The sequence below is a fragment of the Struthio camelus genome, chromosome 9 (genome assembly GCF_040807025.1).
Source record: "Struthio camelus isolate bStrCam1 chromosome 9, bStrCam1.hap1, whole genome shotgun sequence".
NCBI lineage: Eukaryota > Metazoa > Chordata > Aves > Struthioniformes > Struthionidae > Struthio > Struthio camelus.
Window position 1 is genome coordinate 34,369,594 of NC_090950.1, and position 16,157 is coordinate 34,385,750.

Below are 16,157 nucleotides of genomic sequence, written 5' to 3' on the forward strand. Positions count from 1 at the left end.
CAGAGCTGTCTTTTGGCCCCCCAGACCCCTTAGGCACTGTCTAGGTGGCCCAGATCCCCTCCTGAGCTCCTCCTCCTTCCCCAGAGTGGTCTTTTAGCTAGGCACACGCCTTGAGGGCCCCCTCTGCTGCCCTCGGGACTACTCTGGCAGGTTTCCCTGTGCCCCAGAGCTGTCTTCGGGGCCCACAGAGCTCTTAGCACTGCTCTCTCCACCTCAGAGCCCCTGGGGAGACCTTTGGGGTGCCCCAGAGCTGTGTTGGGGCCCCTCATAGCTCTTAGCACTGCTCTATCCACCTCAGAGCCCCTGCGGAGACCTTTGGCGTGCCCCAGAGCTGTCTTTTGGCTCTCCGGACCCCTTAGGCACTGTCTAGGTGGCCCAGACGCCGTCCTCAGCTCCTCCTCCTTCCCCAGAGTTGTCTTTTGGCTAGGCACACGCCTTGAGGGCCCCCTCTGGGGCCCTCGGCACTACTCTGGCAGGTGTCCCTGTGCCCCAGAGCTGGATCTTGGCTCCCTAGGCCCCTTCGCACTGCTCTAGAGCGCTCCGCAGCACTCTTTGGCTCTTCCTTGCTAGCCAGAGATGTCTCTTGCTCGTGCTGAGCCCTTAGGAACGGTCTAGGTGGCCCAGACCCCCTCCTGAGCTGCTCCTCCTTCCCCAGAGTCTCTTTGTGGCCATGCAGAGCCCTTAGAAGCCCTCTCGTGACTTCTGAACTACAATTGCAGTACTCGTTGTGCCCCAGAGCTGTTTTTTGGCCCCCCAGATCCCTTAGGCACTGTCTAGGTGGCCCAGACGCCGTCCTCAGCTCCTCCTCCTTCCCCAGAGTTGTCTTTTGGCTAGGCACACGCCTTGAGGGCCCCCTCTGGGGCCCTCGGCACTACTCTGGCAGGTGTCCCTGTGCCCCAGAGCTGGATCTTGGCTCCCTAGGCCCCTTCGCACTGCTCTAGAGCGCTCCGCACCACTCTCTGGCTCCTCCTTGCTAGCCAGAGCTGTCCCTTGCTCGTGCTGAGCCCTCAGAAAAGGTCTAGGTGGCCCAGACCCCCTCCAGAGGTCTTCCTTCTCCCCCAGAGTCTCCTTTTGGCTAGGCACACGCCTTGAGGGCCCCCTCTGGTGCCCTCAGGACTACTCTGGCAGGTTTCCCTGTGCCCCAGAGCTGTCTTCGGCCCCCCCACAGCTCTTAGCACTGCTCTCTCCACCTCAGAGCCCCTGGGGAGACCTTTGGGGTGCCCCAGAGCTGTCTTTTGGCCCCCCAGACCCCTTAGGAACTGTCTAGGTGGCCCAGATCCCCTCCTGAGCTCCTCCTCCTTCCCCAGAGTGGTCTTTTAGCTAGGCACACGCCTTGAGGGCCCCCTCTGCTGCCCTCGGGACTACTGTGGCAGGTGTCCCTGTGCCCCAGAGCTGGATCTTGGCTCCCTAGGCCCCTTCGCACTGCTCTAGAGGGCTCCGCACCACTCTTTGGCTCTTCCTTGCTGCCCAGAGCTGTCCCTTGCTCGTGCCGAGCCCTCAGGAAAGGTCTAGGTGGCCCAGACCCCCTCCAGAGGTCTTCCTTTTCCCCCAGAGTCTCCTTTTGTCCTGGCACACGCCTTGAGGGTCCCCTCTGGTGCCCTTGGGACTACTCTGGCAGGTTTCCCTGTGCCCCAGAGCTGTCTTCGGCCCCCCCACAGCTCTTAGCACTGCTCTCTCCACCTCAGAGCCCCTGGGGAGACCTTTGGCGTGCCCCACAGCACTCTTTTGGCTCTCCAGACCCCTTAGGCACTGTCTAGGTGGCCCAGACCCCTCCTCAGCTCCTCCTCCTTCCCCAGAATGGGGTTTTGGGTCATGTAAACCCTTGAGGGCCCCCTCTGGGGCCCTCGGCACTACTCTGGCAGGTTTCCCTGTGCCCAGAGCTGGATCTTGGCTCCCTAGGCCCCTTCGCACTGCTCTAGAGTACTCCACAGCACTCTCTGGCTCTTCCTTGCTAGCCAGAGCTGGCTCTTGCTCGTGCTGAGCCCTCAGGAACGGTCTAGGTGGCCCAGACCCCCTCCTGAGCTCCTCCTCCTTCCCCAGAGTCTCTTTGTGGCCATGCAGAGCCCTTAGAAGCCCTCTCGTGACTTCTGAACTACAATAGCAGTACTCGTTGTGCCCCAGAGCTGTTTTTTGGCCCCCCAGATCCCTTAGGCACTGTCTAGGTGGCCCAGATCCCCTCCTGAGCTCCTCCTCCTTCCCCAGAGTGGTCTTTTAGCTAGGCACACGCCTTGAGGGCCCCCTCTGGTGCCCTCGGGACTACTCTGGCAGGTTTCCCTGTGCCCCAGAGCTGTCTTCGGGCCCCCCAGAACTCTTAGCACTGCTCTCTCCACCTCAGAGCCCCTGGGGAGACCTTTGGCGTGCCCCACAGCACTCTTTTGGCCCCCCAGACCCCTTAGGCACTGTCTAGGTGGCCCAGACCCCTCCTCAGCTCCTCCTCCTTCCCCAGAATGGGGTTTTGGGTCATGTAAACCCTTGAGGGCCCCCTCTGGTGCCCTCGGGACTACTCTGGCAGGTTTCCCTGTGCCCCAGAGCTGTCTTCGGGGCCCACAGAGCTCTTAGCACTGCTCTCTCCACCTCAGAGCCCCTGGGGAGACCTTTGGGGTGCCCCAGAGGTGTCTTTTTGCCCTCCAGACCCCTTAGGCACTGTCTAGGTGGCCCAGAGCCCCTCCTGAGCTCCTCCTCCTTCCCCAGAGTGGTCTTTTGGCTAGGCACACGCCTTGAGGGCCCCCTCTGGTGCCCTCGGGACTACTCTGGCAGGTTTCCCTGTGCCCCAGAGCTGTCTTCGGGCCCCCCAGAACTCTTAGCACTGCTCTCTCCACCTCAGAGCCCCTGGGGAGACCTTTGGGGTGCCCCAGAGCTGTCTTTTGGCTCTCCAGACCCCTTAGGCACTGTCTAAGTGGCCCAGACCCCTTCCTCAGCTCCTCCTCCTTCCCTAGAGTGGGGTTTTGGGCCATGTAAACTCTTGAGGGCCCCCTCTGGGGCCCTCGGCACTACTCTGGCAGGTTTCCCTGTGCCCAGAGCTGGATCTTGGCTCCCTAGGCCCCTTCGCACTGCTCTAGAGGGCTCCGCACCACTCTTTGGCTCTTCCTTGCTGCCCAGAGCTGTCCCTTGCTCGTGCCGAGCCCTCAGGAAAGGTCTAGGTGGTCCAGATCCCCTCCAGAGGTCTTCCTTTTCCCCCAGAGTCTCCTTTTGTCCTGGCACATGCCTTGAGGGTCCCCTCTGGTGCCCTCGGGACTACTCTGGCAGGTTTCCCTGTGCCCCAGAGCTGTCTTCGGCCCCCCCACAGCTCTTAGCACTGCTCTCTCCACCTCAGAGCCCCTGGGGAGACCTTTGGCGTGCCCCACAGCACTCTTTTGGCTCTCCAGACCCCTTAGGCACTGTCTAGGTGGCCCAGACCCCTCCTCAGCTCCTCCCCCTTCCCCAGAATGGGGTTTTGGGCCATGTAAACCCTTGAGGGCCCCCTCTGGGGCCCTCGGCACTACTCTGGCAGGTTTCCCTGTGCCCAGAGCTGGATCTTGGCTCCCTAGGCCCCTTCGCACTGCTCTAGAGTACTCCACAGCACTCTCTGGCTCTTCCTTGCTAGCCAGAGCTGGCTCTTGCTCGTGCTGAGCCCTCAGGAACGGTCTAGGTGGCCCAGACCCCCTCCTGAGCTCCTCCTCCTTCCCCAGAGTCTCTTTGTGGCCATGCAGAGCCCTTAGAAGCCCTCTCGTGACTTCTGAACTACAATAGCAGTACTCGTTGTGCCCCAGAGCTGTTTTTTGGCCCCCCAGATCCCTTAGGCACTGTCTAGGTGGCCCAGATCCCCTCCTGAGCTCCTCCTCCTTCCCCAGAGTGGTCTTTTAGCTAGGCACACGCCTTGAGGGCCCCCTCTGGGGCCCTCGGGACTACTTTGGCAGGTTTCCCTCTGCCCCAGAGCTGGATCTTGGCTCCCTAGGCCCCTTCGCACCACTCTAGAGCGCTCCGCACCACTCTCTGGCTCCTCCTTGCTAGCCAGAGCTGTCCCTTGCTCGTGCTGAGCCCTCGGGAAAGGTCTAGGTGGCCCAGACCCCCTCCAGAGGTCTTCCTTCTCCCCCAGAGTTGCCTTTTGGCTAGGCACACGCCTTGAGGGCCCCCTCTGGTGCCCTCGGGACTACTCTGGCAGGTTTCCCTGTGCCCCAGAGCTGTCTTCGGCCCCCCCACAGCTCTTAGCACTGCTCTCTCCACCTCAGAGCCCCTGGGGAGACCTTTGGCGTGCCCCAGAGCTGTGTTGGGGCCCCCCATAGCTCTTAGCACTGCTCTATCCACCTCAGAGCCCCTGCGGAGACCTTTGGCGTGCCCCAGAGCTGTCTTTTGGCTCTCCGGACCCCTTAGACACTGTCTAGGTGGCCCAGACCCCTCCTGAGCTCCTCCCCCTTCCCCAGAGTGGTCTTTTGGGCCATGTAAACCCTTGAGGGCCCCCTCTGGGGCCCTCGGCACTACTCTGGCAGGTGTCCCTGTGCCCCAGAGCTGGATCTTGGCTCCCTAGGCCCCTTCGCACTGCTCTAGAGTACTCCACACCACTCTCTGGCTCTTCCTTGCTAGCCAGAGCTGGCTCTTGCTCGTGCTGAGCCCTCAGGAACGGTCTAGGTGGCCCAGACCCCCTCCTGAGCTGCTCCTCCTTCCCCAGAGTCTCTTTGTGGCCATGCAGAGCCCTTAGAAGCCCTCTCGTGACTTCTGAACTACAATTGCAGTACTCGTTGTGCCCCAGAGCTGTTTTTTGGCCCCCCAGATCCCTTAGGCACTGTCTAGGTGGCCCAGATCCCCTCCTGAGCTCCTCCTCCTTCCCCAGAGTGGTCTTTTAGCTAGGCACACGCCTTGAGGGCCCCCTCTGCTGCCCTCGGGACTACTCTGGCAGGTTTCCCTGTGCCCCAGAGCTGTCTTCGGGCCCCCCAGAACTCTTAGCACTGCTTTATCCACCTCAGAGCCCCTGGGCAGACTTTTGGGGTGCCCCACAGCACTCTTTTGGCCCTCCGGACCCTTTAGGCACTGTCTAGGTGGCCCAGACCCCCTCCTCAGCTCCTCCTCCTTCCCTAGAGTGGGGTTTTGGGTCATGTAAACCCTTGAGGGCCCCCTCTGGTGCCCTCGGCACTACTCTGGCAGGTTTCCATGTGCCCCAGAGCTGTGTAGGTGCTCCCCACAGCTCTTAGCACTGCTCTCTCCACCTCAGAGCCCCTGGGGAGACCTTTGGGGTGCCCCAGAGCTGTGTTGGGGCCCCTCAGAACTCTTAGCACTGCTCTATCCACCTCAGAGCCCCTGCGGAGACCTTTGGCGTGCCCCAGAGCTGTCTTTTGGCTCTCCGGACCCCTTAGGCACTGTCTAGGTGGCCCAGACGCCGTCCTCAGCTCCTCCTCCTTCCCCAGAGTTGTCTTTTGGCTAGGCACACGCCTTGAGGGCCCCCTCTGGGGCCCTCGGCACTACTCTGGCAGGTGTCCCTGTGCCCCAGAGCTGGATCTTGGCTCCCTAGGCCCCTTCGCACTGCTCTAGAGGGCTCCGCACCACTCTTTGGCTCTTCCTTGCTGCCCAGAGCTGTCCCTTGCTCGTGCCGAGCCCTCAGGAAAGGTCTAGGTGGCCCAGACCCCCTCCAGAGGTCTTCCTTTTCCCCCAGAGTCTCCTTTTGTCCTGGCACATGCCTTGAGGGTCCCCTCTGGTGCCCTCGGGACTACTCTGGCAGGTTTCCCTGTGCCCCAGAACTGTCTTCGGCCCCCCCACAGCTCTTAGCACTGCTCTCTCCACCTCAGAGCCCCTGGGGAGACCTTTGGCGTGCCCCAGAGCTGTCTTTTGGCTCTCCAGACCCCTTAGGCACTGTCTAGGTGGCCCAGACCCCTCCTCAGCTCCTCCCCCTTCCCCAGAATGGGGTTTTGGGCCATGTAAACCCTTGAGGGCCCCCTCTGGGGCCCTCGGCACTACTCTGGCAGGTTTCCCTGTGCCCAGAGCTGGATCTTGGCTCCCTAGGCCCCTTCGCACTGCTCTAGAGTACTCCACAGCACTCTCTGGCTCTTCCTTGCTAGCCAGAGCTGGCTCTTGCTCGTGCTGAGCCCTCAGGAACGGTCTAGGTGGCCCAGACCCCCTCCTGAGCTCCTCCTCCTTCCCCAGAGTCTCTTTGTGGCCATGCAGAGCCCTTAGAAGCCCTCTCGTGACTTCTGAACTACAATTGCAGTACTCGTTGTGCCCCAGAGCTGTTTTTTGGCCCCCCAGATCCCTTAGGCACTATCTAGGTGGCCCGGATCCCCTCCTAAGCTCCTCCTCCTTCCCCAGAGTGGTCTTTTGGCTAGGCACACGCCTTGAGGGCCCCCTCTGGTGCCCTCGGGACTACTCTGGCAGGTTTCCCTCTGCCCCAGAGCTGGATCTTGGCTCCCTAGGCCCCTTCGCAACTCTCTAGAGCACCCCGCAACACTCTTTGCCTCCTCCTTGCTAGCCAGAGCTGGCTCTTGCTCGTGCTGAGCCCTCAGGAACGGTCTAGGTGGCCCAGAGCCCCTCCTGAGCTCCTCCTCCTTCCCCAGAGTGGTCTTTTGGCTAGGCACACGCCTTGAGGGCCCCCTCTGGTGCACTCGGGACTACTCTGGCAGGTTTCCCTGTGCCCCAGAACTGTCTTCGGCCCCCCCACAGCTCTTAGCACTGCTCTCTCCACCTCAGAGCCCCTGCGGAGACCTTTGGGGTGCCCCAGAGCTGTCTTTTGGCCCCCCAGACCCCTTAGGCACTGTCTAGGTGGCCCAGATCCCCTCCTGAGCTCCTCCTCCTTCCCCAGAGTGGTCTTTTAGCTAGGCACACGCCTTGAGGGCCCCCTCTGCTGCCCTCGGGACTACTCTGGCAGGTTTTCCTGTGCCCCAGAGCTGTCTTTGGGCCCCCCACAGCTCTTAGCAGTGTTCTATCCATCTCAGAGCCCCTGCGGAGACCTTTGGCGTGCCCCACAGCACTCTTTTGGCCCTCCGGCCCCTTAGGCACTGTCTAGGTGGCCCAGACCCCCTCCTCAGCTCCTCCTCCTTCCCTAGAGTGGGGCTTTGGGTCATGTAAACCCTTGAGGGCCCCCTCTGGTGCCCTTGGGACTACTCTGGCAGGTTTCCCTCTGCCCCAGAGCTATGTAGGTGCCCCCCACAGCTCTTAGCACTGCTCTATCCAGCTCAGAGCCCCTGGGGAGACCACAGCACTGTTTTGGCCCTCTGGACCCCTTAGGCACTGTCTAGGTGGCCCAGACGCCGTCCTCAGCTCCTCCTCCTTCCCCAGAGTTGTCTTTTGGCTAGGCACACGCCTTGAGGGCCCCCTCTGGGGCCCTCGGCACTACTCTGGCAGGTGTCCCTGTGCCCCAGAGCTGGATCTTGGCTCCCTAGGCCCCTTCGCACTGCTCTAGAGGGCTCCGCACCACTCTTTGGCTCTTCCTTGCTGCCCAGAGCTGTCCCTTGCTCGTGCCGAGCCCTCAGGAAAGGTCTAGGTGGCCCAGACCCCCTCCAGAGGTCTTCCTTTTCCCCCAGAGTCTCCTTTTGTCCTGGCACACGCCTTGAGGGTCCCCTCTGGTGCCCTCGGGACTACTCTGGCAGGTTTCCCTGTGCCCCAGAGCTGTCTTCGGCCCCCCCACAGCTCTTAGCACTGCTCTCTCCACCTCAGAGCCCCTGGGGAGACCTTTGGGGTGCCCCAGAGCTGTCTTTTGGCTCTCCAGACCCCTTAGGCACTGTCTAGGTGGCCCAGACCCCTCCTCAGCTCCTCCCCCTTCCCCAGAATGGGGTTTTGGGCCATGTAAACCCTTGAGGGCCCCCTCTGGGGCCCTCGGCACTACTCTGGCAGGTTTCCCTGTGCCCAGAGCTGGATCTTGGCTCCCTAGGCCCCTTCGCACTGCTCTAGAGTACTCCACAGCACTCTCTGGCTCTTCCTTGCTAGCCAGAGCTGGCTCTTGCTCGTGCTGAGCCCTCAGGAACGGTCTAGGTGGCCCAGACCCCCTCCTGAGCTCCTCCTCCTTCCCCAGAGTCTCTTTGTGGCCATGCAGAGCCCTTAGAAGCCCTCTCGTGACTTCTGAACTACAATTGCAGTACTCGTTGTGCCCCAGAGCTGTTTTTTGGCCCCCCAGATCCCTTAGGCACTGTCTAGGTGGCCCAGATCCCCTCCTGAGCTCCTCCTCCTTCCCCAGAGTGGTCTTTTAGCTAGGCACACGCCTTGAGGGCCCCCTCTGGTGCCCTCGGGACTACTTTGGCAGGTTTCCCTGTGCCCCAGAGCTGTCTTCGGGCCCCCCAGAACTCTTAGCACTGCTCTCTCCACCTCAGAGCCCCTGGGGAGACCTTTGGCGTGCCCCACAGCACTCTTTTGGCCCCCCAGACCCCTTAGGCACTGTCTAGGTGGCCCAGACCCCTCCTCAGCTTCTCCTCCTTCCCCAGAATGGGGTTTTGGGTCATGTAAACCCTTGAGGGCCCCCTCTGGTGCCCTTGGGACTACTCTGGCAGGTTTCCCTGTGCCCCAGAGCTGTCTTCGGGGCCCACAGAGCTCTTAGCACTGCTCTCTCCACCTCAGAGCCCCTGGGGAGACCTTTGGGGTGCCCCAGAGCTGTGTTGGGGCCCCTCATAGCTCTTAGCACTGCTCTATCCACCTCAGAGCCCCTGCGGAGACCTTTGGCGTGCCCCAGAGCTGTCTTTTGGCTCTCCGGACCCCTTAGGCACTGTCTAGGTGGCCCAGACGCCGTCCTCAGCTCCTCCTCCTTCCCCAGAGTTGTCTTTTGGCTAGGCACACGCCTTGAGGGCCCCCTCTGGGGCCCTCGGCACTACTCTGGCAGGTGTCCCTGTGCCCCAGAGCTGGATCTTGGCTCCCTAGGCCCCTTCGCACTGCTCTAGAGCGCTCCGCAGCACTCTTTGGCTCTTCCTTGCTAGCCAGAGATGTCTCTTGCTCGTGCTGAGCCCTTAGGAACGGTCTAGGTGGCCCAGACCCCCTCCTGAGCTGCTCCTCCTTCCCCAGAGTCTCTTTGTGGCCATGCAGAGCCCTTAGAAGCCCTCTCGTGACTTCTGAACTACAATTGCAGTACTCGTTGTGCCCCAGAGCTGTTTTTTGGCCCCCCAGATCCCTTAGGCACTGTCTAGGTGGCCCAGACGCCGTCCTCAGCTCCTCCTCCTTCCCCAGAGTTGTCTTTTGGCTAGGCACACGCCTTGAGGGCCCCCTCTGGGGCCCTCGGCACTACTCTGGCAGGTGTCCCTGTGCCCCAGAGCTGGATCTTGGCTCCCTAGGCCCCTTCGCACTGCTCTAGAGCGCTCCGCACCACTCTCTGGCTCCTCCTTGCTAGCCAGAGCTGGCTCTTGCTCGTGCTGAGCCCTCAGAAAAGGTCTAGGTGGCCCAGACCCCCTCCAGAGGTCTTCCTTCTCCCCCAGAGTCTCCTTTTGGCTAGGCACACGCCTTGAGGGCCCCCTCTGGTGCCCTCAGGACTACTCTGGCAGGTTTCCCTGTGCCCCAGAGCTGTCTTCGGCCCCCCCACAGCTCTTAGCACTGCTCTCTCCACCTCAGAGCCCCTGCGGAGACCTTTGGGGTGCCCCAGAGCTGTCTTTTGGCCCCCCAGACCCCTTAGGCACTGTCTAGGTGGCCCAGATCCCCTCCTGAGCTCCTCCTCCTTCCCCAGAGTGGTCTTTTAGCTAGGCACACGCCTTGAGGGCCCCCTCTGCTGCCCTCGGGACTACTGTGGCAGGTGTCCCTGTGCCCCAGAGCTGGATCTTGGCTCCCTAGGCCCCTTCGCACTGCTCTAGAGGGCTCCGCACCACTCTTTGGCTCTTCCTTGCTGCCCAGAGCTGTCCCTTGCTCGTGCCGAGCCCTCAGGAAAGGTCTAGGTGGCCCAGACCCCCTCCAGAGGTCTTCCTTTTCCCCCAGAGTCTCCTTTTGTCCTGGCACACGCCTTGAGGGTCCCCTCTGGTGCCCTTGGGACTACTGTGGCAGGTGTCCCTGTGCCCCAGAGCTGGATCTTGGCTCCCTAGGCCCCTTCGCACTGCTCTAGAGTACTCCACACCACTCTCTGGCTCTTCCTTGCTAGCCAGAGCTGGCTCTTGCTCGTGCTGAGCCCTCAGGAACGGTCTAGGTGGCCCAGACCCCCTCCTGAGCTGCTCCTCCTTCCCCAGAGTCTCTTTGTGGCCATGCAGAGCCCTTAGAAGCCCTCTCGTGACTTCTGAACTACAATTGCAGTACTCGTTGTGCCCCAGAGCTGTTTTTTGGCCCCCCAGATCCCTTAGGCACTGTCTAGGTGGCCCAGATCCCCTCCTGAGCTCCTCCTCCTTCCCCAGAGTGGTCTTTTAGCTAGGCACACGCCTTGAGGGCCCCCTCTGCTGCCCTCGGGACTACTCTGGCAGGTTTCCCTGTGCCCCAGAGCTGTCTTCGGGCCCCCCAGAACTCTTAGCACTGCTTTATCCACCTCAGAGCCCCTGGGCAGACTTTTGGGGTGCCCCACAGCACTCTTTTGGCCCTCCGGACCCTTTAGGCACTGTCTAGGTGGCCCAGACCCCCTCCTCAGCTCCTCCTCCTTCCCTAGAGTGGGGTTTTGGGTCATGTAAACCCTTGAGGGCCCCCTCTGGTGCCCTCGGCACTACTCTGGCAGGTTTCCATGTGCCCCAGAGCTGTGTAGGTGCTCCCCACAGCTCTTAGCACTGCTCTCTCCACCTCAGAGCCCCTGGGGAGACCTTTGGGGTGCCCCAGAGCTGTGTTGGGGCCCCTCAGAACTCTTAGCACTGCTCTATCCACCTCAGAGCCCCTGCGGAGACCTTTGGCGTGCCCCAGAGCTGTCTTTTGGCTCTCCGGACCCCTTAGGCACTGTCTAGGTGGCCCAGACGCCGTCCTCAGCTCCTCCTCCTTCCCCAGAGTTGTCTTTTGGCTAGGCACACGCCTTGAGGGCCCCCTCTGGGGCCCTCGGCACTACTCTGGCAGGTGTCCCTGTGCCCCAGAGCTGGATCTTGGCTCCCTAGGCCCCTTCGCACTGCTCTAGAGGGCTCCGCACCACTCTTTGGCTCTTCCTTGCTGCCCAGAGCTGTCCCTTGCTCGTGCCGAGCCCTCAGGAAAGGTCTAGGTGGCCCAGACCCCCTCCAGAGGTCTTCCTTTTCCCCCAGAGTCTCCTTTTGTCCTGGCACATGCCTTGAGGGTCCCCTCTGGTGCCCTCGGGACTACTCTGGCAGGTTTCCCTGTGCCCCAGAACTGTCTTCGGCCCCCCCACAGCTCTTAGCACTGCTCTCTCCACCTCAGAGCCCCTGGGGAGACCTTTGGCGTGCCCCAGAGCTGTCTTTTGGCTCTCCAGACCCCTTAGGCACTGTCTAGGTGGCCCAGACCCCTCCTCAGCTCCTCCCCCTTCCCCAGAATGGGGTTTTGGGCCATGTAAACCCTTGAGGGCCCCCTCTGGGGCCCTCGGCACTACTCTGGCAGGTTTCCCTGTGCCCAGAGCTGGATCTTGGCTCCCTAGGCCCCTTCGCACTGCTCTAGAGTACTCCACAGCACTCTCTGGCTCTTCCTTGCTAGCCAGAGCTGGCTCTTGCTCGTGCTGAGCCCTCAGGAACGGTCTAGGTGGCCCAGACCCCCTCCTGAGCTCCTCCTCCTTCCCCAGAGTCTCTTTGTGGCCATGCAGAGCCCTTAGAAGCCCTCTCGTGACTTCTGAACTACAATTGCAGTACTCGTTGTGCCCCAGAGCTGTTTTTTGGCCCCCCAGATCCCTTAGGCACTATCTAGGTGGCCCGGATCCCCTCCTAAGCTCCTCCTCCTTCCCCAGAGTGGTCTTTTGGCTAGGCACACGCCTTGAGGGCCCCCTCTGGTGCCCTCGGGACTACTCTGGCAGGTTTCCCTCTGCCCCAGAGCTGGATCTTGGCTCCCTAGGCCCCTTCGCAACTCTCTAGAGCACCCCGCAACACTCTTTGCCTCCTCCTTGCTAGCCAGAGCTGGCTCTTGCTCGTGCTGAGCCCTCAGGAACGGTCTAGGTGGCCCAGAGCCCCTCCTGAGCTCCTCCTCCTTCCCCAGAGTGGTCTTTTGGCTAGGCACACGCCTTGAGGGCCCCCTCTGGTGCCCTCGGGACTACTCTGGCAGGTTTCCCTGTGCCCCAGAACTGTCTTCGGCCCCCCCACAGCTCTTAGCACTGCTCTCTCCACCTCAGAGCCCCTGCGGAGACCTTTGGGGTGCCCCAGAGCTGTCTTTTGGCCCCCCAGACCCCTTAGGCACTGTCTAGGTGGCCCAGATCCCCTCCTGAGCTCCTCCTCCTTCCCCAGAGTGGTCTTTTAGCTAGGCACACGCCTTGAGGGCCCCCTCTGCTGCCCTCGGGACTACTCTGGCAGGTTTTCCTGTGCCCCAGAGCTGTCTTTGGGCCCCCCACAGCTCTTAGCAGTGTTCTATCCATCTCAGAGCCCCTGCGGAGACCTTTGGCGTGCCCCACAGCACTCTTTTGGCCCTCCGGCCCCTTAGGCACTGTCTAGGTGGCCCAGACCCCCTCCTCAGCTCCTCCTCCTTCCCTAGAGTGGGGCTTTGGGTCATGTAAACCCTTGAGGGCCCCCTCTGGTGCCCTTGGGACTACTCTGGCAGGTTTCCCTCTGCCCCAGAGCTATGTAGGTGCCCCCCACAGCTCTTAGCACTGCTCTATCCAGCTCAGAGCCCCTGGGGAGACCACAGCACTGTTTTGGCCCTCTGGACCCCTTAGGCACTGTCTAGGTGGCCCAGACGCCGTCCTCAGCTCCTCCTCCTTCCCCAGAGTTGTCTTTTGGCTAGGCACACGCCTTGAGGGCCCCCTCTGGGGCCCTCGGCACTACTCTGGCAGGTGTCCCTGTGCCCCAGAGCTGGATCTTGGCTCCCTAGGCCCCTTCGCACTGCTCTAGAGGGCTCCGCACCACTCTTTGGCTCTTCCTTGCTGCCCAGAGCTGTCCCTTGCTCGTGCCGAGCCCTCAGGAAAGGTCTAGGTGGCCCAGACCCCCTCCAGAGGTCTTCCTTTTCCCCCAGAGTCTCCTTTTGTCCTGGCACACGCCTTGAGGGTCCCCTCTGGTGCCCTCGGGACTACTCTGGCAGGTTTCCCTGTGCCCCAGAGCTGTCTTCGGCCCCCCCACAGCTCTTAGCACTGCTCTCTCCACCTCAGAGCCCCTGGGGAGACCTTTGGGGTGCCCCAGAGCTGTCTTTTGGCTCTCCAGACCCCTTAGGCACTGTCTAGGTGGCCCAGACCCCTCCTCAGCTCCTCCCCCTTCCCCAGAATGGGGTTTTGGGCCATGTAAACCCTTGAGGGCCCCCTCTGGGGCCCTCGGCACTACTCTGGCAGGTTTCCCTGTGCCCAGAGCTGGATCTTGGCTCCCTAGGCCCCTTCGCACTGCTCTAGAGTACTCCACAGCACTCTCTGGCTCTTCCTTGCTAGCCAGAGCTGGCTCTTGCTCGTGCTGAGCCCTCAGGAACGGTCTAGGTGGCCCAGACCCCCTCCTGAGCTCCTCCTCCTTCCCCAGAGTCTCTTTGTGGCCATGCAGAGCCCTTAGAAGCCCTCTCGTGACTTCTGAACTACAATTGCAGTACTCGTTGTGCCCCAGAGCTGTTTTTTGGCCCCCCAGATCCCTTAGGCACTGTCTAGGTGGCCCAGATCCCCTCCTGAGCTCCTCCTCCTTCCCCAGAGTGGTCTTTTAGCTAGGCACACGCCTTGAGGGCCCCCTCTGGTGCCCTCGGGACTACTTTGGCAGGTTTCCCTGTGCCCCAGAGCTGTCTTCGGGCCCCCCAGAACTCTTAGCACTGCTCTCTCCACCTCAGAGCCCCTGGGGAGACCTTTGGCGTGCCCCACAGCACTCTTTTGGCCCCCCAGACCCCTTAGGCACTGTCTAGGTGGCCCAGACCCCTCCTCAGCTTCTCCTCCTTCCCCAGAATGGGGTTTTGGGTCATGTAAACCCTTGAGGGCCCCCTCTGGTGCCCTTGGGACTACTCTGGCAGGTTTCCCTGTGCCCCAGAGCTGTCTTCGGGGCCCACAGAGCTCTTAGCACTGCTCTCTCCACCTCAGAGCCCCTGGGGAGACCTTTGGGGTGCCCCAGAGCTGTGTTGGGGCCCCTCATAGCTCTTAGCACTGCTCTATCCACCTCAGAGCCCCTGCGGAGACCTTTGGCGTGCCCCAGAGCTGTCTTTTGGCTCTCCGGACCCCTTAGGCACTGTCTAGGTGGCCCAGACGCCGTCCTCAGCTCCTCCTCCTTCCCCAGAGTTGTCTTTTGGCTAGGCACACGCCTTGAGGGCCCCCTCTGGGGCCCTCGGCACTACTCTGGCAGGTGTCCCTGTGCCCCAGAGCTGGATCTTGGCTCCCTAGGCCCCTTCGCACTGCTCTAGAGCGCTCCGCAGCACTCTTTGGCTCTTCCTTGCTAGCCAGAGATGTCTCTTGCTCGTGCTGAGCCCTTAGGAACGGTCTAGGTGGCCCAGACCCCCTCCTGAGCTGCTCCTCCTTCCCCAGAGTCTCTTTGTGGCCATGCAGAGCCCTTAGAAGCCCTCTCGTGACTTCTGAACTACAATTGCAGTACTCGTTGTGCCCCAGAGCTGTTTTTTGGCCCCCCAGATCCCTTAGGCACTGTCTAGGTGGCCCAGACGCCGTCCTCAGCTCCTCCTCCTTCCCCAGAGTTGTCTTTTGGCTAGGCACACGCCTTGAGGGCCCCCTCTGGGGCCCTCGGCACTACTCTGGCAGGTGTCCCTGTGCCCCAGAGCTGGATCTTGGCTCCCTAGGCCCCTTCGCACTGCTCTAGAGCGCTCCGCACCACTCTCTGGCTCCTCCTTGCTAGCCAGAGCTGGCTCTTGCTCGTGCTGAGCCCTCAGAAAAGGTCTAGGTGGCCCAGACCCCCTCCAGAGGTCTTCCTTCTCCCCCAGAGTCTCCTTTTGGCTAGGCACACGCCTTGAGGGCCCCCTCTGGTGCCCTCAGGACTACTCTGGCAGGTTTCCCTGTGCCCCAGAGCTGTCTTCGGCCCCCCCACAGCTCTTAGCACTGCTCTCTCCACCTCAGAGCCCCTGCGGAGACCTTTGGGGTGCCCCAGAGCTGTCTTTTGGCCCCCCAGACCCCTTAGGCACTGTCTAGGTGGCCCAGATCCCCTCCTGAGCTCCTCCTCCTTCCCCAGAGTGGTCTTTTAGCTAGGCACACGCCTTGAGGGCCCCCTCTGCTGCCCTCGGGACTACTGTGGCAGGTGTCCCTGTGCCCCAGAGCTGGATCTTGGCTCCCTAGGCCCCTTCGCACTGCTCTAGAGGGCTCCGCACCACTCTTTGGCTCTTCCTTGCTGCCCAGAGCTGTCCCTTGCTCGTGCCGAGCCCTCAGGAAAGGTCTAGGTGGCCCAGACCCCCTCCAGAGGTCTTCCTTTTCCCCCAGAGTCTCCTTTTGTCCTGGCACACGCCTTGAGGGTCCCCTCTGGTGCCCTTGGGACTACTGTGGCAGGTGTCCCTGTGCCCCAGAGCTGGATCTTGGCTCCCTAGGCCCCTTCGCACTGCTCTAGAGGGCTCCGCACCACTCTTTGGCTCTTCCTTGCTGCCCAGAGCTGTCCCTTGCTCGTGCCGAGCCCTCAGGAAAGGTCTAGGTGGCCCAGACCCCCTCCAGAGGTCTTCCTTTTCCCCCAGAGTCTCCTTTTGTCCTGGCACACGCCTTGAGGGTCCCCTCTGGTGCCCTTGGGACTACTCTGGCAGGTTTCCCTGTGCCCCAGAGCTGTCTTCGGCCCCCCCACAGCTCTTAGCACTGCTCTCTCCACCTCAGAGCCCCTGGGGAGACCTTTGGCGTGCCCCACAGCACTCTTTTGGCTCTCCAGACCCCTTAGGCACTGTCTAGGTGGCCCAGACCCCTCCTCAGCTCCTCCTCCTTCCCCAGAATGGGGTTTTGGGTCATGTAAACCCTTGAGGGCCCCCTCTGGGGCCCTCGGCACTACTCTGGCAGGTTTCCCTGTGCCCAGAGCTGGATCTTGGCTCCCTAGGCCCCTTCGCACTGCTCTAGAGTACTCCACAGCACTCTCTGGCTCTTCCTTGCTAGCCAGAGCTGGCTCTTGCTCGTGCTGAGCCCTCAGGAATGGTCTAGGTGGCCCAGACCCCCTCCTGAGCTCCTCCTCCTTCCCCAGAGTCTCTTTGTGGCCATGCAGAGCCCTTAGAAGCCCTCTCGTGACTTCTGAACTACAATAGCAGTACTCGTTGTGCCCCAGAGCTGTTTTTTGGCCCCCCAGATCCCTTAGGCACTGTCTAGGTGGCCCAGA